The sequence below is a fragment of the Hyperolius riggenbachi genome, chromosome 12, assembly GCF_040937935.1.
Source record: "Hyperolius riggenbachi isolate aHypRig1 chromosome 12, aHypRig1.pri, whole genome shotgun sequence".
NCBI lineage: Eukaryota > Metazoa > Chordata > Amphibia > Anura > Hyperoliidae > Hyperolius > Hyperolius riggenbachi.
Genome location: NC_090657.1, coordinates 154,907,346 through 154,932,349, shown reverse-complemented (window position 1 = coordinate 154,932,349; position 25,004 = coordinate 154,907,346).

Sequence of the window (25,004 nt, the reverse complement as noted above, 5' to 3'; positions counted from 1 at the left end):
TCCCTCTGTGTGCCTCCTTCAATAGCCCTGCGCCTCCTTCTGTCCTCTTTGTGCCTCCTTCTGGCCCTCATGGCTTTTTCTGTACCCCTGTACCTCCCGCTGCCCCTCTGTGTACCTCCTTCTGTCCTCCTTTGTGTCTCATTCTGCCCCCCATTGTGCCTCCTTTTGTCCCCCATTGTGCCTCATTCTGTCCCCCTGTGTGCCTCCTTCTGTCCTCCCTTGTGAGTTCTTCTGACCCTCGTGCCTCCTTTTGTCCCCCTGTGTCTTCCTATGCCTCCCTGTGTGCCTTCTTCCTTACATGTATTTTCTTCCTTACATGTATTTTCTGGTGAAACGCTTCCGCAATAAGTGTAATTTCTGGTGAACCGCTGCCGCATTTCGATTATTCTCTGGTGAAACATTGCCGCATTACTGTTATTTCCTGGTAAAACGCTGCCGCATTACGATTATTTTAATGGGGGTAGGGTGCCATGGGGGTGGGGTGAGGCATGCCACAGGTTTTCTCGCCTGGAGTGACAAAATGGCTAGAGGCGCCCCTGACTGCAAGGCAAGATTGCTAACCACAACACCACCGTGCTGCCCTTGTCACTTCAGTGTTCCTTTAAGTATAAACACTTAAACAGCCAAGAAACATTGAAAAGTTCAATCACCGGCAGCTACTGTCTCCGCCACTGTAGCTAGTCCGCCACGCGTACTGCGTGTGTATGTGCGGACTAGTGACAGCTACCCACAGCCAGAAGGGAGCTTCCGGTGGGGGGGATGAAACTTTCGGCGACAGCTTCCGCCACGTCTCTACCTGTTGGGCAGAGACGTGTAGACAGCTGTCGCTCAGGCGGAGCTGTCGCCTAGCTGTTGCGCACACGTCTCCTGTGTGCTAGCAACAGCAACAACGGTAGCCCATGTGTATGAAGCTTTACGGTGTTCTTAAACAGCTTCTGTCTTGCATTAGCCAGAAATGCCATTCCACTAACTAGATGACACATTCCAGACAGATGAAATACGTCCAGATGCAGGAACACATACCATTACAAGCAAAGAGCAGCTGCATGTAGGGGGCCAATAAACACATGAGGATTGAGAATAGACTTTAACAGTACATGGATGGTATGATAAAAGGACTTTGAATACAAAGAGCTGAGAGGATATAGGATGATATGGAATGTGATGGCTAAGTAGTTATTAGCACTCTTGGTGCTGACACAGTATAGGATCCTGTGTTCGGTCTCCTTGTGTATTACTTACGTTTTGACTGTTATTCTGAGATTTTCCAATAGGTGCCCCAGTTTCCTGTGACTGTCTTACTAGACTTTGAGCTCCTTTGGTAACAGATGTGAGTAGGTGTGAATGTTCCCATGCCAGGGCTTAATAAATACAGAAAATAAACACAGGCCTCTTAAAGGAAAGATATTGATGCCAAATGTTCTCTGGCATGTTTAATTCTGAAATTGTGTGGCAATACATCTATAAGGTTTCAGTTTTTTACTACACTGCTAATGTCACATCACAACTTTTCACAACAATGGTTTTTGTTCTATTTGTTCTATTTCTTAGCTGTACTTCACACACAATTCATTGTCTCATTGTCAGGCCTGTAGGAATATCCGCCCACGAATCAGCTCCAATGCCTCAATCTACCTCCACAAGCTTCACCCTATGTGGCGTGTCCCCGCTTGAATGGGAGGTGAGGAGACAACACCTACCTGACTTTGGTTACACCCAGGCCTTTAATGTGCAAGGTATTGGAGCTGAATGCAGGGTGGGCGAATAAACTTTCAGAAAAAAGAAGAAGATCTGAGAGCCCAATATGGTGTAGTATGTTAAGGCAATTGAATAATGGAACGAGTATAAATTAGATACTCACAAACCAGGGTTACCTCCAGGCAACCACTGTATAAGCAGGTGAGGAGATTAGCCTGTCCTCACTCAGGATTAAGAAGTCGCTCTCTGTAGACTGGAAAACAAGAAGGGGTATCCCCTCCACCAAGGGTGGATATAAGACGTGTTTATATTTGAGAACAGAGGCGCCAAAAGAATAAAAACAGTATTTAAAAGTTTTAAAAATTGCGTGGGAGGCAGTGGTGGATTTACCTCCCGCAAGCAGACAAAACAATTGTGTATTCAAACAAAGGGAATATTTATTGGTATACTCCAAAATGTCCTGTGAACAGCACATTGATTTTTTAGTGCTGTGAGCTGGGCTGCAAGATACAAGCTGCTGTAACATGAGCCTGTAACTTCTCACTGTGAAAGCAGCCTTAGGGCAGGATAGGGAAATGAAGGGGAGGACCAAGGGAGTGCTGTAGGGAGAAGAAGCAGCCCCAGCATGCTTTGCAGTATCTGTTATGCGGCCTGCCGGCCTCCTTAGGAGCTTGGGAATAAAGAGGCTTGCTATTCAGCAAAAATCAAAGTAAGAGAGATTTTTAACTTCAGTATTGCCTTTTTGACTTCCTTCTAAACTGTTTAACACAGGAGAATAGAGGTTTAAATTAGCTTTTGCAGCCTGACAGTTACTCTTTAAAGGCAAGTGGTGTCATCTCTGGCGCACAGCGCTGGGTCAAGGGTCCATCCATAAAACTTTTAAATACTGTTTTTATTCTTTTGGCGCCTCTGTTCTCAAATATAAACACAAATAAACTTTCAGGCCAAACAAGGATTCAGAGTTAGCAAAGTCCAGCAACAGTCCAGGGTCATACATGGGTGATCAGATATATTGCAGTACAGGAGGGCTAGGCAAGGAGAGGTCAAAAACGTATCCAAGGTCAAACCAGGCAGCAAACAGTCGTAACAATAATCCAGGCAAGAGGTCGGTTCAGGCGGCAGGCAAGGAAGGTCCAATAACAGGCAGAGGTCAAAATCCAGGTAATCCAATACAACAAGACCTTGCAGTCCAGAGCACCCAGCAACCAGCAAGCTGGAGCTATCACAGGCAACATGCAATTATCACAGAAAGGTTTAAATACTGACAGCATCCAATCAGTGGCCGGCCACATGCACGCAACAGCCAATCACACGCAGGCATTAATCTTGTTTACGTATCAGCTGAGAGAGAGATCAGCTGACACGGGAGGCAATACATGTCAGCTGAGTAACCAGTACTAACCAGCAAAACATCCTGACTGTGTGTCAGCCATAGCACAGTGGTCAAGTGCATTGCCTCCAACGTTAGAGACTAGGGTTCAATCCCAGCCAGGGTCATCATCCATTTATTTATTACATAAACCCCTGCCTAAAGGTACCCATACACTCGCCAGATTGGCAGCAGATAGATAAGAAATGCATCTGATGATCTATCTGATGCGTTTTTAGAACATTTTTTACCAGGATAGAATTGCAATAGATTTCAGTTTGAAATCTATTGAAATTCGATCTGATGGCATTTTTTTGCCATCAGATTTCCATTAAGGCCAATGCAAACTGATAAGCAATCTCATCAGACCGACCTAAATTTTCCACCCTGCCAGTTCGATGGAAATCCATCGAAATTGATCGAAATCGGCCATCGATCGGTCGATTGGCCAACCAATTTGCAATCGATCTATCGATCGATCGATCGGGATCGATCGGTCGGCCAGAAAATCGGCTGAGTGTATGGGCCCCTTAAGTGTCAGCTGACTCTACCTCTGTCGCCGCCTCAGACCATACTGAGGCCGAGAGGAGTGATCCCTTACACTCATATATTTATTTTTGCTTCAGGTTTGCTTTAACGCATTTAGGGCTTGTGCACAGAGAGAATATTTTTTAATTCGATCTGCATTTCGAAAAAGTTTAGACAGATCTCAAGGAAGAGTTTGAATTTTGTATGAGTCCTTACAGAGCAGGGTTAAAGGCCATATCCATGAGTAGATCTGAATACAGTACATCATCAAGTGCCGTAGTAATCAGAGCACTCCAGTTGTACCTCTTCTGTGTAAACTGTGGCTCTTGCAGCTAAAGATGGGAATACATATAGAAGAGTTGTTAAACGATGCATATCTTTATCCTGATGTTGGCCATTACCACGTTGCCACAGTGCCACACTCAATGTTATATCAAATCTTAAAGTGGGATAAAACTCTGACATAACATTCAATAAAAATGTATTTTCCTACTTTGTATTACCCATACAGTTATCATATTTGCTTTTGTGCACAAGTAGTATCTTCTGTTCACAAATCAAAAATTCCCAGAATACAGTTTATCTGCTCTGAAAGCTGCCATTGCATTTTATTGTGTAGCTGCTGTATGTATATGTTAAAATCTATCTAATGATCACTTCTAAGCTCTTTCTGCTTCTTGGCTAAGTACAGCTCAGTTTCAGCAGCTTGCTAATGTTTAGTAAATGTAATAAAGAAATGTAAACAAAAATTACGTTACCACCTCTTCGGATGCGACCAGAAGCATTCCATTGAAGAACAAAGTGTTGTGTTTAACTGTCTGAATGCTGTTCTGCTACAATTTTTTTGTGGTAGTAGATTGTATGCTGTAAATAATCTTTCAGAACAAAAAGGAAATGCTGGGTTACATACCACTTTAACCCCCTTATGACTCTTTCCGGATTTTAGGGTCTAAAAGTGATGCAATTTTTCTGCACCCTTTCAGACCCTAAAACCTGGAAAAAATCATGCTGCCAGGGAGATCTGCAGCAGTTCTCCTCCAAGTGGCGCTGCAACTCTAAAGTGATATTGCCGGCTGTTGTCATGACGACAGCCGGCGATTTCACCAGCAGGAAGCAGAGACCCGGAGGAGAGGAAGAAGAATGCCGGCCAGCGTTGAAATCCCCGGGAGGTATGTAGAAACGCTCCCGCTGCACGCATTGCTCTGCATTCAGCTTCCGGTGGCTACCCCGAGCAGAGGTCGGGATTACCGCTCTTAGCTGCGGTTTTACCTCCCCGACCCTAGCTCGGGATAACCGCCAAGGAGGTTAAAGTGGCACTGAGGTGAAAAAAAATTATGATGTAATGATTTGTATGTGTAGTACTGATAATTAGTAGAACATTAGTGGCAAAGAAAATAGTCTCATATTTTAATTTTTAGATATTTACCTTTTTTTTTTTTTATAACAGCATAATTCTCTTATGCTAGGTACACACCATACAATTTTGTGTTAGATAGATGATTCGATAGATAATTTCCAACATGTCCGGTCTTATTTTCGATTGTTTTTCTGATCGATTTCTCATAGAAGTGAATGGAAATCAGTAAGAAAAGATAACAGAATTGAATTGGAAATTGATTGGAAAATCAAATCGGAAATCGATTGGACGGAAAAGCGACCGAAAAAAATGCATCGCGTGTACCCAGCATTATATTTGCATTTACAAGCCACACTGTATATTTTAAACGATAACACAAGCAGAGCTAATGACCCTTTTAACTTCCGAGGAGTAAAAATGTTATCTAAATCTGTCTCTGACTGTTTCTTTGATGTATAACTGCTCTAGAAAGCCGGACCAAATTGTTCTTGGAGCTCAAATAAGCTCTTTGCATAGATAACAACTGAAGTTTCTTAACTCTTCCTGTACTGAAAACAATATCTGTGCTGCTGGACACCAATATATGGTGGTGGCCTTTCCTTTCTCGTATTTATTTAAATTATTATGAACAGGTTTATAGGACCTGATGCAGTACCTATAGGGCTTGTCTAATTGACAATTATCTGTGCTGCTATCTGCCAGCTACTTTCGTTTCGCCGACAGGCCTGGTCACGCGTAGTCTTCTTCGTGTTCCTGTCCGCAACAGCGTCTTGCGCCTGCGCAGGATGGCATTTCATACAGCTCTGCGAAGAAAGACACGCAAGGCCAGGCCTGCGGAGGTGCAGTGAGCCTGTCGGCGAAAAGGAAACTAGCTGGCGGTAGGGCACAGGAGGATTCGTGAGTGACTGCGAGGGCACAGGACAGCTCAGGGGGCTGGTAGAAGCCCCAGGTGAGTAAAACTGATTTATTATTCCAGGCTTTTTAAGGCTCCCTTTAACCATTTGAGGACCTAGGGCTTTCTACCCCTTAAAGAGACTCCGTAACAAAAATTGCATCCTGTTTTTTATCATCCTACAAGTTCCAAAAGCTATTCTAATGTGTTCTGGCTTACTGCAGCACTTTCTGCTATCACAGTCTCTGTAATAAACCAATGTATCTTTCCCTTGTCAGACTTGTCAGCCTGTGTCTGGAAGGCTGCGAAGTTCTTCAGTGTTGTGGTTCTGCTTTGAATTCTGCTATCCAGGCCCCTCTATGCACACTGCCTGTGTATTATTTAGATTAGAGCAGCTTCTCTCTTCTCTCTTATCTTTTACAAGCTGGATAAATCGTCCTCTGGGCTTTCACATACTGAAGAATTACAGACAAGGGCAAAGCTGTTTGCAGGAGAAAAAAGAGCTGCCTGAAACTTCAGTGCATGAGAACTGCAGGGAGAAAGAAACACACAAATTAACTCTTGAGATTCAAAAGGAAGGCTGTATACAGCCTGCTTGTGTATGGTTGTATTTTCTATGTGTGGACATACAGTACATCAACCTACTTCCTGTTTTGGCGGCCATTTTGTTTGTTTATAAACAAACTTTTTAAAACTGTTTTTAGTCACTTTTAATGCGGCGAGGAGCGGCGAAATTGTGACAGAGGGTAATAGGAGATGTCCCCTAACGCACTGGTATGTTTACTTTTGTGCGATTTTAACAATACAGATTCTCTTTAAGGACCGGCCACTTTTTTTCCATTCAGACCACTGCAGCTTTCACGGTTTATTGCTCGCTCATACAACCTACCACCTAAATGAATTTTGGCTCCTTTTCTTGTCACTAATAAAGCTTTCTTTTGGTGCTATTTGATTGCTCCTGCGATTTTTACTTTTTATTATATTCATCAAAAAAGACATGAATTTTGGCAAAAAAATGATTTTTTTAACTTTCTGTGCTGACATTTTTCAAATAAAGTAAAATTTCTGTATACATGCAGCGCGAAAAATGTGGACAAACATGTTTTTGATAAAAAAAAAAAACATTCAGTGTATATTTATTGGTTTGGGTAAAAGTTATAGCGTTTACAAACTATGGTGCAAAAGGTGAATTTTCTCATTTTCAAGCATCTATGACTTTTCTGACCCCCTGTCATGTTTCATGAGGGGCTAGAATTCCAGGATAGTATAAATAACCCCCAAATTACCCCATTTTGGAAAGAAGACATCCCAAAGTATTCACTGAGAGGCATAGTGAGTTCATAGAAGATATTATTTTTTGTCACAAGTAAGCGGAAAATGACACTTTGTGAGAAAAAAAAAAAAAAGTTTCCATTTCTTCTAACTTGCGACAAAAAAAAAAATGAAATCTGCCACGGACTCACCATGCCCCTCTCTGAATACCTTGAAGGGTCTACTTTCCAAAATGGGGTCATTTGTGGGGTGTGTTTACTGTCCTGACATTTTGGGGGGTGCTAAATTGTAAGCACCCCTGTAAAGCCTAAAGGTGCTCATTGGACTTTGGACCCCTTAGCGCAGTTAGGCTGCAAAAAAGTGCCACACATGTGGTATTGCCGTACTCAGGAGAAGTAGTATAATGTGTTTTGGGGTGTATTTTTACACATACCCATGCTGGGTGGGAGAAATATCTCTGTAAATGACAATTTGTTAATTTTTTTTACACACAATTGTCCATTTACAGAGATCTTTCTCCCACTCAGCATGGGTATGTGTAAAAATACACCACAAAACACATTATACTACTTCTCCTGAGTACGGCGATACCACATGTGTGGCACTTTTTTGCACCCTAACTGCGCTAAAGGGCCCAAAGTCCAATGAGTACCTTTAGGATTTCACAGGTCATTTTGAGACATTTTGTTTCAAGACTACTCCTCACGGTTTAGGGCCCCTAAAATGCCAGGGCAGTATAGGAACCCCACAAATGACCCCATTTTAGAAAGAAGACACCCCAAGGTATTCCGTTAGGAGTATGGTGAGTTCATAGAAGATTTTATTTTTTGTCAAAAGTTAGCGGAAAATGACACTTTGTGAAAAAACACAATTAAAATCAATTTCCGCTAACTTGTGACAAAAAATAAAATCTTCTATGAACTCGCCATACTACTAACGGAATACCTTGGGGTGTCTTCATTCTAAAATGGGGTCATTTGTGGGGTTCCTATACTGCCCTGGCATTTTAGGGGCCCTAAACCGTGAGGAGTAGTCTTGAAACGAAATTTCTCAAAATGACCTGTGAAATCCTAAAGGTACTCATTGGACTTTGGGCCCTTTAGCGCAGTTAGGGTGCAAAAAAGTGCCACACATGTGGTATCGCCATACTCGGGAGAAGTAGTATAATGTGTTTTGGGGTGTATTTTTACACATACCCATGCTGGGGGGGAGAAATACCTCTGTAAATGGACAATTGTGTGTAAAAAAATCAAAAGATTGTCATTTACAGAAGTATTTCTCCCACCCAGCATGGGTATGTGTAAAAATACACCCCAAAACACATTATACTACTTCTCCCGAGTACGGCGATACCACATGTGTGGCACTTTTTTGCACCCTAACTGCACTAAGGGGCCCAAAGTCCAATGAGTACCTTTAGGATTTCACAGGTCATTTTTGTTTCAAGACTACTCCTCACGGTTTAGGGCCCCTAAAATGCCAGGGCAGTATAGGAACCCCACTAATGACCCCATTTTAGAAAGAAGACACCCCAAGGTATTCCGTTAGGAGTATGGTGAGTTCATAGAAGTTTTTATTTTTTTGTCACAAGTTAGCGGAAATTGATTTTAATTGTTTTTTTTCACAAAGTGTCATTTTCCGCTAACTTGTGACAAAAAATAAAATCTTCTATGAACTCACCATACTCCGTATGGAATACCTTTGGGTGTCTTCTTTCTAGAATGGGGTCATTTGTGGGGTTCCTATACTGCCCTGGCATTTTAGGGGCCCTAAACCGTGAGGAGTAGTCTTGAAACCAAATGTCGCAAAATGACCTGCGAAATCCTAAAGGTACTCATTGGACTTTGGGCCCCTTAGCGTACTTAGGGTGTAAAAAAAAGTGCCACACATGTGGTACCGCCGTACTCAGGAGAAGTAGTATAATGCGTTTTGGGGTGTATTTTTACACATACCCATGCTAAGTGGGAGAAATATCTCTGTAAATGACAATTGTTTGATTTTTTTACACACAATTGTCCATTTACATAGAAATTTCTCCCACTCAGCATGGGTATGTGTAAAAATACACCCCAAAACACATTATACTACTTTTCCTGAGTACGGCGGTACCACATGTGTGACACTTTTTTGCAGCCTAGGTGCGCTAAGGGGCCCAACGTCCTATTCACAGGTCATTTTGAGGCATTTGTTTTCTAGACTACTCCTCGCGGTTTAGGGCCCCTAAAATGCAAGGGCAGTATAGGAACCCCACAAGTGACCCCATTTTAGAAAGAAGACACCCCAAGGTATTCCGTTAGGTGTATGGCGAGTTCATAGAAGATTTTATTTTTTGTCACAAGTTAGTGAAAAATGACACCTTGTGAAAAAAAACCAATAAAAATCAATTTCCGCTAACTTTTGACAAAAAATAAAATCTTCTATGAACTCGTCATACACCTAACAGAATACCTTGGGGTGTCTTTTTTTCTAAAATGGGGTCACTTGTGGGGTTCCTATACCGCCCCGGCATTTTACAGGCCCAAAACCGTGAGTAGTCTGGAAACCAAATGTCTCAAAATGACTGTTCAGGGGTATAAGCATCTGCAAATTTTGATGACAGGTGGTCTATGAGGGGGCGAATTTTGTGGAACCGGTCATAAGCAGGGTGGCCTTTTAGATGACAGGTTGTATTGGGCCTGATCTGATGGATAGGAGTGCTAGGGGGGTGACAGGAGGTGATTGATGGGTGTCTCAGGGGGTGGTTAGAGGGGAAAATAGATGCAATCAATGCACTGGGGAGGTGATCGGAAGGGGGTCTGAGGGGGATCTGAGGGTTTGGCCACACGGGGCAAATTGGGGCCTGATCTGATGGGTAGGTGTGCTAGGGGGTGACAGGAGGTGATTGATGGGTGTCTCAAGGTGTGATTAGAGGGGGGAATAGATGCAAGCAATGCACTGGCGAGGTGATCAGGGCTGGGGTCTGAGGGCATTCTGAGGGTGTGGGCGGGTGATTGAGTGCCCTAGAGGCAGATAGGGGTCTAATCTGATAGGTAGCAGTGACAGGGGGTGATTGATGGGTAATTAGTGGGTGTTTAGGGTAGAGAACAGATGTAAACACTGCACTTGGGAGGTGATCGGACGTCGGATCTACGGGTGATCTATTGGTGTGGGTGGGTGATCAGATTGCCCGCAAGGGGCAGGTTAGGGGCTGATTGATGGGTGGCAGTGACAGCGGGTGATTGATGGGCGGCAGTGACAGGGGGTGATTGATGGGTGGCAGTGACAGGGGGTGATTGATGGGTGGCAGTGACAGGGGGTGATTGATGGGTGATTGACAGGTGATTGACAGGTAATCAGTGGGTTATTACAGGGGAGAACAGATGTAAATATTGCACTGGCGAATTAATAAGGGGGGGGTCTGAGGGCAATCTGAGCGTGTAGGCGGGCGATTGGGTGCCCGCAAGGGGCAGATTAGGGTCTGATCTGATGGGTAACAGTGACAGGTGGTGATAGGGGGTGATTGATGGGTGATTGATGGGTAATTAGTGGGTGTTTAGAGGAGAGAATAGATGGAAACACTGCGCTTGGGTGGTGATCTGATGTCGGATCTGCGGGCGATCTATTGGTGTGGGTGGGTGATCAGTTTGCCCGCAAGGGGCAGGTTAGGGGCTGATTGTTGGGTGGCAGTGACAGGGGGTGATTGATGGGTGATAGGTGATTGGCAGGTGATTGACAGGTGATCAGTGGGTTATTACAGGGAAGGCCAGATGTAATTAATGCACTGGCGAATTTATAAGGGGGGGGGGGGGTCTGAGGGCAATCTGAGCGTGTGGGCGGGTGATTGGGTGCCCGCAAGGGGCAGATTAGGGTCTGATCTGATAGGTAACAGTGACGGTTGGTGATAGGGGGTGATTGATGGGTGATTGATGGTTAATTAGTGGGTGTTTAGAGAAGATAACAGATGTTAACAATACATTTGGGAGGTAATCTGACGGCGGGTTTGCGGGCGATCTAATGGTGTGGGTGGGTGATCAGATTGCCCGCAAGGGGCAGGTTAGGGGCTGATTGATGGGTGGCAGTGACAGGGGGTGACAGGGGGTGATTGATGGGTGATAGGTGATTGGCAGGTGATTGACAGGTGATCAGTGGGTTATTACAGGGAAGAACAGATGTAATTAATGCACTGGTGAATTGATAAGGGGGGGACAGAGGGCAATCTGAGCGTGTGGGCGGGTGATTGGGTGCCCGCAAGGGGCAGATTAGGGTCTGATCTGATAGGTAAAAGTGACAGGTGGTGATAGGGGGTGATTGATGGGTGATTGATGGGTAATTAGTGGGTGTTTAGAGGAGAGAAAAGATGTAAACAATGGATTTGGGAGGTGATCTGATGTCGGATCTGTGGGCGATCTATTGGTGTGGGGGGGTGATCAGATTGCCCGCAAGGGCAGGTTAGGGGCTGATTGATGGGTGGCAGTCACAGGGGGTGATTGACGGGTGATTGACGGGTGATGGACAGGTGATTGACAGGTGATCAGGAGGGATAGATGCATACAGTACATGGGGGGGGGGGTCTAGGGGGGGAAGGTCTGGGGAGAATCTGAGGGGTGGGGGGGTGATCAGGAGGGAGCGGGGGGCAGGGGGGGGATAAAAAAAAAATAGCGTTGACAGATAGTGACAGGGAGTGATTGATGGGTGATTAGGGGGGTGATTGGGTGCAAACAGGGGTCTGGGGGTTGGGCAGGGGGGGGTCTGATGGGTGCTGTGGGCGATCTGGGGCAGGGGGGGGGGAATCAGTGTGCTTGGTGCAGACTAGGGTGGCTGCAGCCTGCCCTGGTGGTCCCTCGGACATTGGGACCACCAGGGCAGGAGGCAGCCTGTATAATACACTTTGTAAACATTACAAAGTATATTATACACTTTGTATGCGGCGATCGTCGGGTTAACATCCCGCCGGCGCTTCCGTATGGCCGGCGGGATGTTGCAGCGGGTGAGCGGCGCCAGGCGGAGGCGGAGGATCGCGTCACGGATGACGCGATCGCTCCGCCCATGCCCATACAAGGACCGCCGCCATTTGTCAATACGGCGGTCCTTGCGGCGTCCACTTCCCGGCCGCCAATTGTATATACGGCGGTCGGGAAGTGGTTAAGATGTGCAAATAGAGTTTCAGAGGGATAAATAATTATACTCACGAAATTGTGGACAATTCCCAAATGGGCAGTTTTGTAATATAATTACACAACTAATCTAAAAAGAAGCATATAGACTTATCTCCTGATGGAAAACAACTACTGAATGAGTTAAGTATTTATTAACCATTTAATGGCAAGCATACGTATTAAAACGTCATGCTTTAGCCTATTAATGGCAACATGACGTTTTAACCACTTCAGCACCACAGGGTTTCTTGCTTAAAAACCAGAGCAATTTTCACATTTCAGCGCTCCTCCCATTCATTCACCAATAACTTTATTGCTACTCATCAGATGTAAATGATCTATATCTTGTTTTTTTGCCACAAATTATGCTTTGTGAGGGTGATATTTGCTTTTAGTAATTATGTTATTATCTGTGCATTTTAAAGGGAAAAATGAGAAAAAAAAGAAAAAATACACTATTTCTCCATTTACATCCACTATAGTTTTCAAATAAACAATGTTACCATAGGTAAAACCCACACATTGTATTTGCTAATTTGTCCTGGTTATCTCAACATTTAAATAATGTTCCTAGTACAATGTATGGCGATAATATATTAGTTTCTGGTTTGTGTTTTTTGTTTTCTCATTGTACTCTATCAGTAATGAAAAGCCCTTTTCTTCATGATTAACAGTAATACACTCTCATGGCATACATATTTTAAAAGCTAAGTCCCTAGGGTAACTATTTATGTATTCTCAATGCTGTCACTTTTGTTTTCTTTTACAAGTATTTATTTAGGGGTATAGAGTACATGAAAATAACAGTTTTATTGCTTTTCATTCAGTTTTCCGGTAAAAAAAAAATCACACGACTTATCCCTCAGTTGTCAAACAACACAAAATCTATTCTCTCACTTGTCACGGTTAAAATGATACCCTATATACATAATCAGATAGTTTATTGGGCATACAGCACACTGTTTACCACAAGTACGCCTATCTACTCCCCTGAGCTTCAGATGAAGTTTTGTGGGGAGTAGATAAGCGTAGCAAGGGATTCAAAGTGGTTAATACGTCGCGCGTTCCCGCCGCCGCACCGCACGTGACTGCGCCCCTACCGCCGCCATTACCGTCGGGTTTCCATGCTATGTGATTGGGGAAGAGGACCGAGCGGTCCTCTACCCAATCGCAGTGCCTGGAGTGAATGGATGTAACCGTGAACGGCGGCTACGTCCATTCACAAAAACAGGAAATTGTTACAAGTTTAATAAAGTGTAAAAAAAAAAAAAAAAAAAAGTGATCACTTCCTATTACGGAGAGTGTTCACTAGCGCCATCTTGTGGCCAAAAAGTATATTACACATACATGCACATACACAATATGAACATACACAGTACTAATAAATTAATACATTACACTTCCAACCCCCCCCCCCAAAAAAAAAATCTTGTAAACAAAATCAGCTTCAAATAAATAAATAAATAGTTGCCTTAGGGACTTTTTATTATTTTATGTGGGAAAATTTATTTTACTTTATTACATAGGGGCTTGTAATTATGGCCAGAACAACAACAAAAAAACAACAGAAAAATAACACCTATATTTCAAAATAATATATTGTCGCCATACATTGTGATAGGGACATAATTTTAAATGGTTTAATAATCAGGACAACTGGGCAAATAAAATTAGTTGGTTTTATCCACTAGAGAATGTTTAATTTTAAAACTATAATGGCTGAAATCTGAGAAATAATGATTTTTTTCCATTATTTTTGTATTTTCCCCATTAAAACGCATTTAGAATAAAAAAATTCTTAGCAAAATGTACTACCCACAGAAAGCTTAATTGGTGGCGAAAAAAACGAGGTATAGATCATTTTCTTGTGAGAAGTTGTAATAAAGTTATTAGGGAATAAAAGGGAGGAGCACTGACAGGTGAAAATTGCTCTGGTCCGTTAGGGTAAAAACCCTTGGGGGTAAACTGGTTAAGTACTGAAAACTATGCATCTTGCAGATCTAGCCCAGTTCACCCTTGGCCTATTGGCCTGTACCAGTAGTGCATGAGTTCTCAGGTCTATATAAGGAACAATCCAAAATGCTAACAATTCATAAAAGCATACAGCATACAAACTTATTTTAGCACTTTCTAAAGTTTAAGGCCTATATTGGGTGGTGGTAAAAAAAACACAATAGACTAACATCTAAAAAGTACACAGTAGACAAAGGCTATGCAACTATAAATCAGATAGATAAATACATGTAACAGAGAAGTCCATTCAAGTAAAGGGAGACCTGCATAGAAAGCAATTCACAATTCATCATTCATAGTACTGTGTGTACTGCAAGTCTGCAAGCTATATTTAAATGTTCCATCAACTGGTCTCATCCATTTCGTAGCCAAGGGCCAACTTCTCCAAGAGGAATTCATGAATCAAATGACTGACTGCCTAAATCTCAGGCTAGCTTGCTGCCTCAATAAAAGTATAACAAGAAGAATATCTTGAAGTACAAATAGGAATTGCTGCCATCAGCGGGAGAGAAGTATGTCAGTATCCACGGGGTTCTATCTAGGCCGTGTGGGCGAACACCATGGTCAATGACATACTTACTGTAGCTACTGTGCCACCCAAAATATAACATGAAAGTGGACCTGAACTCTTGCACAGGACCGAAGGAAAACAGAGAAATGCACCCTGTGTGTATTTAGAAAGTTTAGCCTTCTATTCCCCCTCATCTGTGACTAATCACAATTATAATTTGATCTCTCAGCTGTGTAACCTCAGGAATCTCGGCAGAGGAGCTAATTTGTAGACAAAGGATGCTAACCCTATGTGTACCTTAATGAAAGTAGGAAGTAGACACACTGCAGACTTGTTGCAGGATTTGTATCAGCTATAATAAATAAATGTTTTTCTTTAAAGGTTATTATGCTGTTGCTTATCTTTTAGAGCAGAGAGGAAGTTCTGAGTTCAAGTCTGCTTTAAACAGGCATCTTCTTCCCATTCTCGCCTACTGTTTTTGTGCTATTTAGCATTATGCAAGCACTAACAAAATGAATATAAGTCTGATAATAACTATAAACTCTATTCATTATCTATGCTCTCTGCCTACAGATAATACAGACAATAATAAAATAACAGCCTATTTCAGACATTTTCCGTGTACTTTTTATCGACATGCCCTACAGCAGAGAAGGGAGTCAGGGCTTCATCCTGACTGCTGTATACTTGACATGTTCCACACACTCTTGTGTAATCCAAGATTATGTGAAAAATGCTGCTCTTATCTCCATCTCTGGTGGTTTATATAGAGTAATATTGCTTCAGCTATCAGTGGACGGTAGAGAAACATTGATGTGTCTATCTAGGACAGTGGAGCTCGCAATAGACCGCTGCACACGTTTTTTGCTTGCCTCCCAGGCAGGTGCAGCCTCTGATCTGAGCCTCTCTTCCTCATCCTGAGACTGTGTCTGTGTGTCAACAGCGAGCTGAGAGGTTGGTGATTAATCCCTCGCTGGCAGCGACGCATCATGCCTGTGTCACCTTCATGTCCCCTTCTCACAACATGATTAGAGGCAGGGAGAGGTGTGCGGGGAGGAGGGAGAGGGGAATATCTTCAAGGGCAAATTATAGAACTGATGGGCCGAAGGAAACATACTGATCTGTGTAGGATAATAAAGACATGTACGAGTTCCGCTAGAAATCTATAAATGTGCTGGATGAATAAAGAAAACTACTGTATATACTCGCATATAAGCCGACCCGTGTATAACCCGAGGCACCCACTTTACCCTCAGAAACCAGGAAAAAGTGATTGACTCATATATAACCCCGCCCCCCCCCCCCCCCCCCCCAGTATAGCCCCCTCCGCAGAAGCCAGATGTGCCCCCAGTACAAGTCCTCCCCTCTGCACATAGCCAGATGTGCCGCAACAATGATACAGCTGTGTCTCAAGATGCCACTAGATGGCGTCATAGATATGAGACACAGCGATTGCAACACAGGAAGAATCCCCCAATTATTGCACCGCTGACATGTTGCTGGCACAAGCCAGGGGACACAGGTAGTCTTGAGCAGCACACTCTGCGCACCATATTGCAGAGGATGGAGGTGCACGAACACAGCAGGGAGTCAACTGGCATAAGCAGGATCACTAGTGCAAGATTGTTACGTTCCTCTGCCAGTAACAAAACCTGCCCCACCATCTGTTCGGCTCTACTGACTCGCATATAAGCCGAGGGGGTAACTTTTCAGCACATTTTTTGTGTGCTGAAAAATTAGGCTTATACACAAGTATATAAGGTGTATAATACAAATACTGAGTGTATTTCCCTTCTTAACACAGAAGGTATTTGCGATAACTCAGCTTTAAAGTGGACCTGAGCTCAGTACTTTCTCGCTGCTCTAGATGATAAGCAACTGCATAATAACCATTAAAGAAAAACATTTCTTTGTTACAACTGATACAAATCCTGCAATAGATCTTCAGTGTGTCTACATCCTGCTTTCATGGAAGGAGAAATAGGGTTAACAACCTGCGTTTACAAATTAGCTGCTCTGCCAAGGCAGCCAGGTGACACAGCTGAGAGATCACATTACAATTGTGATTAGTCACAGATGAGGGGGAATTAGACAGGCTAAACTCTCTAAACACACACAGGGTGCGTTTCTCTCTTTTTCCTTCTGTCCTGTACAAGAGTTCAGGTCCACTTTAAGTGAGCAACTTAATGCAACACTCCTGAATATATAAAGATCTCTATATTCTAGTGATTCTGGGTCACCATGAGTTATCTGGGTGTTCCATAATACAAATATAACTCCTGACAGTTTTCCCAGGATGCATCTCTTACTAGAAAGGTCAGAGGAATATATATGGTGCAGCTGTGCTCTCTGAATATTTGTGCTTTCACTGATGTCACAATTGATTTATGATAAGATCACTCTGTATTCAATAGTACAATGTACAAAGCGGCATAGGAAATGATAGAAGGAAATCAAAGAACAATACAATTATGTGCCTAATATAAACCGCATACTTGCTTGTCTTTTTTGTTCTGTTTTTCTCAATGTTTTTATAAACATGTTTTTTAAGACATTAAACCGAGTCTAAAATGAGATTTGCAAAGTGCCCCACTTTCCCAACTAGAACACAGCTAGCCCCCGCAGGTGTCAGAGGTGACATATACTTAACCCTTCCTCCACCCACCACTCCCACTCTGTTACTGCCAGTCTGGAATACTCTGAATCTATGATGCAGATCTTACAACCTTACAACAGTGGTTCCCAAACTTTTCCATGCCACTAACTGAAAGGGATATGTAAATGTGAAAAAAGCAGTTTAACCTCTTCAGTACCAGTGGTCTCTGGCCCCTTAAGGACCAGAGACCGCTGGCACCAAAAACCGGCTCCTTTTGACGAATCACCACTCTGAATCGCTGCTACTGCCATACACTCTGCCGCACACCCGTCACCTCTGGCCACCCACTCTGCCGTCTCTATGACGAATGCAGTGGGATTTACTCACATTGATGACAGGGTCAGGAGCAGGGCCGGATTACCGACCAGGCAACAAAAGCAGTCACTTGGGGCCCCATTCAGAGTCAAAGGGGCCCCATCAGCACATAAACCAGCCCTCGCCATCCTGTCAGCGGTGGCTGGATGGTATAATGGTTAAAGGGACTCCGAGCAGTGCAGTAACTATGGAAAGATGCATATCATTTTAAAGCTCTCTTTCTCCTCTTTCCAATGATATATAAACCGCCACCCTATGCCTTTTAGTTTTCGCTATTTCCGCGATTGAAATCGCGGACATGCGATAATAGCGAAAACTGAAAGGCTTAGGGTGGCAGTTTATCTATCATTGGAAAGAGGAGAAAGAGAGCTTCAAAATGATATGCATCTTTCCATAGTTACATTGTATTACACAGGATGACTTTTCTCCAAAGTCGGCAGCTCGATTCAGCAGCACAATGCAATAAAATATAAGGAACCCAGGGGGATATAATTACAAACATCATGCTGGTAGGTGTGAGGATGTAATTAATTAGTTGTGGGTAAGCTCAAAGGCATACCCACAGGCACTGCTCGGAGTCCCTTTAAGGGCTCTGCCTCTGACACAGGAGACCAGGGTTCGAATCTCGGCTCTGCCATTTCAGTAAGCCAGCACCTATTCAGTAGGAGACCTTAGGCAAGTCTCTCTAACACTGCTACTGCCTATAGGGCGCGTCCTAGTGGCTACAGCTCTGGCGCTTTGAGTCCGCCAGGAGAAAAGCGCGATATAAATGTTATTTGTCTTGTCTTCTCTTGTCAAATGATGCCGTGCGCTGCTGATTGTCTTCAGAGCCAGGCTCTCCTCCTAGGTCCCCCTCCTGCTACTGTGCGCTCTGTCGCTCGCTGCCCATTCCTCCCTCCCTTCCCACAGAGAACCACAGCTGCAGCAAGAATGATAGCAGCAGATGGCAAACGCTCACTCACCTATCCGTGATACAAGCGATAGAGGTCCCATCATCCAAAACCCATCTGTCTCCTCTACAGTGCCGCTGCTTGCTCTGAACTTCCTGATTCTCAGATCAGACAGGAAGTAGGAAGTTGTAATAGTAGTAGTAACAGAGCGGCAGCACTCTGGAGGAGACAGATGGGCTCCGAATGACGGGACCTCTATTGCTTGGATCGCAATAGGTGAATGTGAGTCATCTGGTGCTGCCATTCCCCCACCCCCGCTGCGGCTGCCTTCTCTGCTGGACTATCGTATTCACTGGGATGGAGGCTGCATGGTGGCTGTCTAGTTTGGGAGGAAATCGGTTGTTCGGTGGTGGGGGTGGTTATGTAATTCTGTCTGGGGAACGGCTTCTGGTTTGGCGGTGTCCAGAGCTTTCTGCTATTGCCAGGCTGGAGATGCAGGGGGAAAGTGCTGCTGCTGTGATATCTGGCGCTCTCTTCACAGGGGTGCCCCAGCCCGAGTGCAAATGTCCCAGCCATTCATCTCTCACTCTGCATTTTGCCGCTGCTATTCCCTGCATTGTGCACACACAGAGGAAAGCGGGCTGTTGCCCATAGTAACCAGTAGCTCGGCTGCCCCGGTGTGTGCGGCATGTTGCTGTGCAGCTGCATCTTTTGATTCTATTACGACATGATGGGGGGGCCCAAATCAGTTACTTTGCTTAGCAGTTGGGGGGGGCCCAAATCAGTTACTTTCCCCATTAAGCCTTAATCCGGCTCTGGTCAGGAGCCAATGAAATCTCCTGCTGACCTGTTCATGGAACTCTGCTGTCATACTGACAGCAGGGCGTGTCACAAGCCCCCTAGTGGCCAAACTGCTCAATGCCTTCCACTCTTTTTCAACTTACAGATCATCCAACCTTGTGGATGCAGTGGATGCGCTGAAACACATTACTACACAATATTTCAGGTACAAGGCTGCCACCATCCCTTTTATCTGGGAAAATAGGAACCTGCTCTGACTATTCTAAACCTGCAAATGAAATTGTTAACAAACTCTAGTCTGACTGTACAATACAATACTTCACGTAGCAAATTTTCATAAAGGCTAGGATTCTTTCTGTGATGCTCAAGTCAAATCGGGTATGTAGCCGTAAAAATGACCTTTAAGAGAAACCGTAACCAAGAATTGAACATCATCCCAATCAGTAGCTGATACCCCCTTTCCCATGAGAAATCTATTCCTTTTACTAAACGGATCATCAGGGGGCTCTGTATGGCTGATTTTGTAGTGAAACCCCTCCCACAGTGTGATGTCTGCACCTCACAGCACTGAGGTCCTGACATCACACTGTGAGGGTCTTGTTGCATTGTGGGAAATAACAGCTGTTTCCAACTACCAATAATACAAGCAGCATCTCCTTCCAGTGACATCACCTGCCAGCAGTAAAAATGTCACTATGTGATAAATGTCAATCATTTGTAAATCAGGATTTTTCAATGAGAAAACAGTGACTAATACATTTATACATTATTATTGTAAAAATTAAGCACTTTTTTTATTACATTATTTTCACTGGAGTTCCTATTTAAGTTGTTTTATTTGAAATGCAATATACGTAAATAATTAATATATACAGAAAATTATTGTAAGTAACAATTATGGAGACGGTAACCACAGGGTAAAATAAAAGGGAAAAAACAAAGAAAGAATACTTGAGATTTAGAAGAAATATGTCCTTTGTGCGGAAATTCAAGGAAAAATGGAAAGTTCCTTTATTTCAGAATTCAGGAAGCCAGCCTCACAATCCTCTGCATGCTTCAGTGGTGTTCAAAAATGGAGGACTCAGATTACATTTCAGCCTGCTCCTTATGTAGGATCCAGCTCTTGAGGGCGGAACTCAGGGCCAGCTGGAGCATTCCTTTATTTTGGAGGGAACCTTGAATCCCAAATATGTGACATTTTTATATATTGGTCCACATTCATTGCACACAAATAATAATAGCAAATTCACAACCCTCAAAGAATAGGGATCACATTAATACCAGACATGAACAGTGTAGGACATTCCGTCACTGAAAGTGGAATAACGAGGCTGCGGCTTACATCAGCCCCTTAAAAGGGATATGAAAATGTGCGGCAGGACTTTAGCAGTCAAAAAATATACTTTGCATATACATCATAAATACGGTATCTCTTAAAAAGGCAAAATAAGGGAGTAAAGTTATTTAATATAGCCAGGATTCTTGTCTGTGTCCTGCTGGGCTGGAACTGTGCGGGAGTCTCCTTCTGCCTGTATCCTCATGAATCAACGTTATTACTTGGTGTGAACTCCGCTACCTGCTTTGTTCTTTCTTTCTTATTGAAACGTTTAATAAAACAATTTGGAGTCAAAAAGTTTGACCATTAACCTTCTCTTCCTCCCATACAGGGGACTATAGATCAGATGTTTTTGTGGATACACTTGTTATGGGTGTGAAGATCATGATGGCCACCCTTGTGAGATGGGCTCCAAGGCTGTGAAAGGCAAAAGGGGGAGGCAAGGGAAGGGGTGTGAACATTAGGGGGAGGGGGGGGGGGCATCAAAGTATCGCTGGGTGACTCCATGAACTTTAGTTATTCCACTGTGTCAGTGCATTGCATTATGTGCTGTTTTAGCATAGTAATATGCAGGCATATAACACCACTATTTAACAATTCAAAATCATCTGAAAATCAGGGGTCGTCTTATATGTCGGGTGTCATTGATGATGGGTGATACACCCTATCCTGTTACCGACTCTCAGAGGCAGAGAGGGAGGTAAATAGTATACAAGGGTGGGCCAGTAGGGTGAAAGAGGCGTGTTTTATGGGCACAGCGCAATCTATTCTTCCATACCGCTCTGATAAACAGGTAGACAAGGAGAGCTGACCAATCCACTTAGGGAGAGGGGGAGTTGACCAATCCAACCAGTCAATTGCCTATATACTGTTATATACTGGGTACCACATACAGTACAGCAACAGTATCTGTTCATATATAGCACCAGTATATAATTTTTTTTATTTTTATTTGGTGTGCATTGGAAGAGGGCTAGTCTTATACGGTGAGTATATCCTAAGCTCTATATTTTAACTGAAAAAGTTGGGGGGTCATCTTATTCGCCCAGTCGTCTTATACGCCGGAATATACGGTATCCACAATTTTAAATAACTATAACTACATGATTGGAATGCAGTTTCATGTAAAACTGTACAGAGTACAAAGAGAACAAAGAGTTTAAAAGTCCCTTAAGCCCAAACACCGTGTGTATAAACAGAGGAAGTGGTCTAGGATAATATATCATATTAACATTGTGTCCGGCTCAGCCACAACAATAATCTGGAATGAGACTATGAGGCGGGACCAGCATAAACAATAGAGAAGAGTGCTGTGCTGTGTGCAGTCAGACACAAGGCCAGCAAACCAATAACAATTATACACAATGACACCAGTAATCCAGGAACCTCACAATATAAACATTGCTGCAGGCTATAAGTACCAGACACACGTTTCGCAGTTCAACCTGCTTCTTCAGAGGGTACACAGAGGTAGATGACAAGATATTTATAGACTAGCTAAACAAGAGCTGCAAGTATCATGGGTGAATACACATACAGCAAAAAAGCAGTTTAGTGATAAGCTAAATATGGAATACTCTGTGTATCATGCAGTTATATGAAGATTGCAAAATAGAAGGCAAAAATTGTCTAAAATGATAGCAGGTGGGAATGTGACCGTACAGCATCCCAACTATGCTATCACTTGGGAAACCCCTTGTTGGGTGTGTGGGGGCATAGGAATACTTATAGGGTAACCTGGCAATATTTGTGACATGACATGGCAATACAGGTGGATGCTTAGCTCAGTAGTCGGAACAAAGAGGTAAAGAGGCGCCCAGGTGTAGATAGAACGAAGTTAAAAACAATAAAAATGTAAAAGATGAAGTGGCTTACCTCAATAACGACAGTCTCATAAGACAAAAGGTTAATTTAGCACAGGTAATGCGTTTCACGGGTCTAAGCCCACTTCTTCAGGCCAATACAACTGCCAGGGTTTGAGGAGTCCTTCCTGACCTCACATGATGAACATCATTGTGAAAGCCAGTCTTTTTACCAAAGAGAGCAACCGCATCCAGTCCAGGTTGGACATACCGAGTGGAGTTGGGTTGATGATTGTCTCCACCTGCTTCAAGTGGCTGGTTGCCCCTGATTCAACCCACCTTTGTGAGTAGTTCTTTTGTCAATTACATTCATTCCTTTGACAACTATAATCTTTTTTTCCTAGGGTGCCGAGGCAATCTGTGTATGAGGTGGTAGAAATGGTGGCCTACGTGTCCTAGGTAGGAGAGTAGGCTTGCCTGAAGAGGTGAGTTTTCAGATTGCGCCTAAAAAGGGTAAGTGTGGGTGAGGGGTGGACGTGTTGAGGGAAGGTGTTCCAAACACAAGTAGCTAATACTAAAGCATATTAAAGAGAGCCTGAGATAGCGAGAGAGAGAGAAATTATACATAGCTGGGGCATCCTCAGCCCCCTCTAGGCTTATCGGTCCCTCACTGTCCTCCTCCGCCTCTGGATCTTCTGCAATATGCCCCAGAAAGTCCTCTGGCCTGGGACATACTGTGCATGCACGACCTGGCTTGTTGCACTCCCATGGCCGGGAACGTTCTGCGCCTGCACAGTATTACTGCAAAGGCACTGGATGCTCCCCGCTACGGGAATGCGACAGCGTAGTGCGTCTGCACCGGCTGGCCCGACTGGAGGACTTTTTGGAGCCAGTTACAGAAGATCAAGGAGTCAGAGGAGTGATAAGCTTGGAGGGGGCTGGAGGAAGCCCCAGGTACGTATTTTTTTTTCCCCCACCCCGTCTCAGGTACACTTTAAAGGGACTCCGAGCAGTGCAGAAACTATGGAAAGATGCATATCATTTTAAAGCTCTCCTTCTCCTCTTTCCAATGATATATAAACCACCGCCCTACGCCTTTTAGTTTTCGCTATTTTCGCGATTGAAATTGCCGCGGCCGCGATTTCAATCGCAAAAATAAAGAAAACTAAAAGGCGTAGAGCGACGATTTAAGTGTCACCAGAAAGAGGAGAAAGAGAGCTTTAAAATGATATCCATCTTTCCATAGTTACTTGTATTACACAGGACGACACTTTCCCCAGTGTCAGCAGCTCCATTCAGCAGAAAAAGTCGGCCTGTGTAATACAATGTAACTGTGGAAAGATGGATATCATTTTAAAGCTCTCTTTCTCCTCTTTCTGGTGACACCTAAATCGTTGCCCTACGCCTTTTAGTTTTCTTTATTTTCGTGATTGAAATCGCGGCAGCAGCAATTTCAATCGCGAAAATAGCGAAAACTAAAAGGCGTAGGGCAGCGGTTTATATATCACCGGAAAGAGGAGAAAGAGAGCTTTAAAATGATATGCATCTTTCCATAGTTTCTGCACTGCTCGGAGTCCCTTTAAGCTTCTCACTTTTTTTTGGCCTAATAGTACAACAATAAAATAAATATATATATTTTCAATTGCTATTAGTGAAAACATGGTTAATTAAAATATGAAGCACTATATTATGATTATGATCCAATGTGTATATTGCTTTTTGTTTAGTATAAACAGTTGTATGCCGGTCCTTTACCAACAGCGTGAAAAATATCATAAGGCTAACTTGTATGGATTTTTTATATATTCATTTAACACCCAGCAGGGATCTCACCTCATTTGATCACAATAAAGCTATGATTACCCAGCGCTGAAAATGAATGGTGGGTGATGAGTTTGCATATTAAACCAGCCACCAACTTATTACCCCAGTGGGTTGTAATGAGAGAACTGCTGTGTGTTCCTTCCTCTTCTGAAAGCACACTATTATTAAAGCAAAGGTTTATTTTCTCGTATGTACTGCAGCATGTTACGATACTTCAGATTCAGATGCTAAAAGTGCGACATCAGGGGCGTAACTAAAAATCACTGGGCCCCCCTGCACAACTTTGAATGGGGCCCCCTCCCCAGTCATACTTTGTATGATTCCTTATCAGTGGTTGAGCAGATGCATTCATTAGAACAATTGTGCAGAGAGCAGAAAGTTTTTTCTCTGTGCCCTTAGTTATCAGTCTCTCAGGATAGAGAAAAGAAACTTCTCCCCCCCACGGGGCCCCCTGTGGATTATGGGCCCTCCTGCGGCTGCATCCCTTGCAGGGTCTATTGTTACGCCCCTGTGCAACATGTATTTGCATGACCAGTCTGTAGATGTGTGCAAATGTACAGAATATGTTGTGTCTGCTGAGATCTGCCCCATTCATAAACATGCAA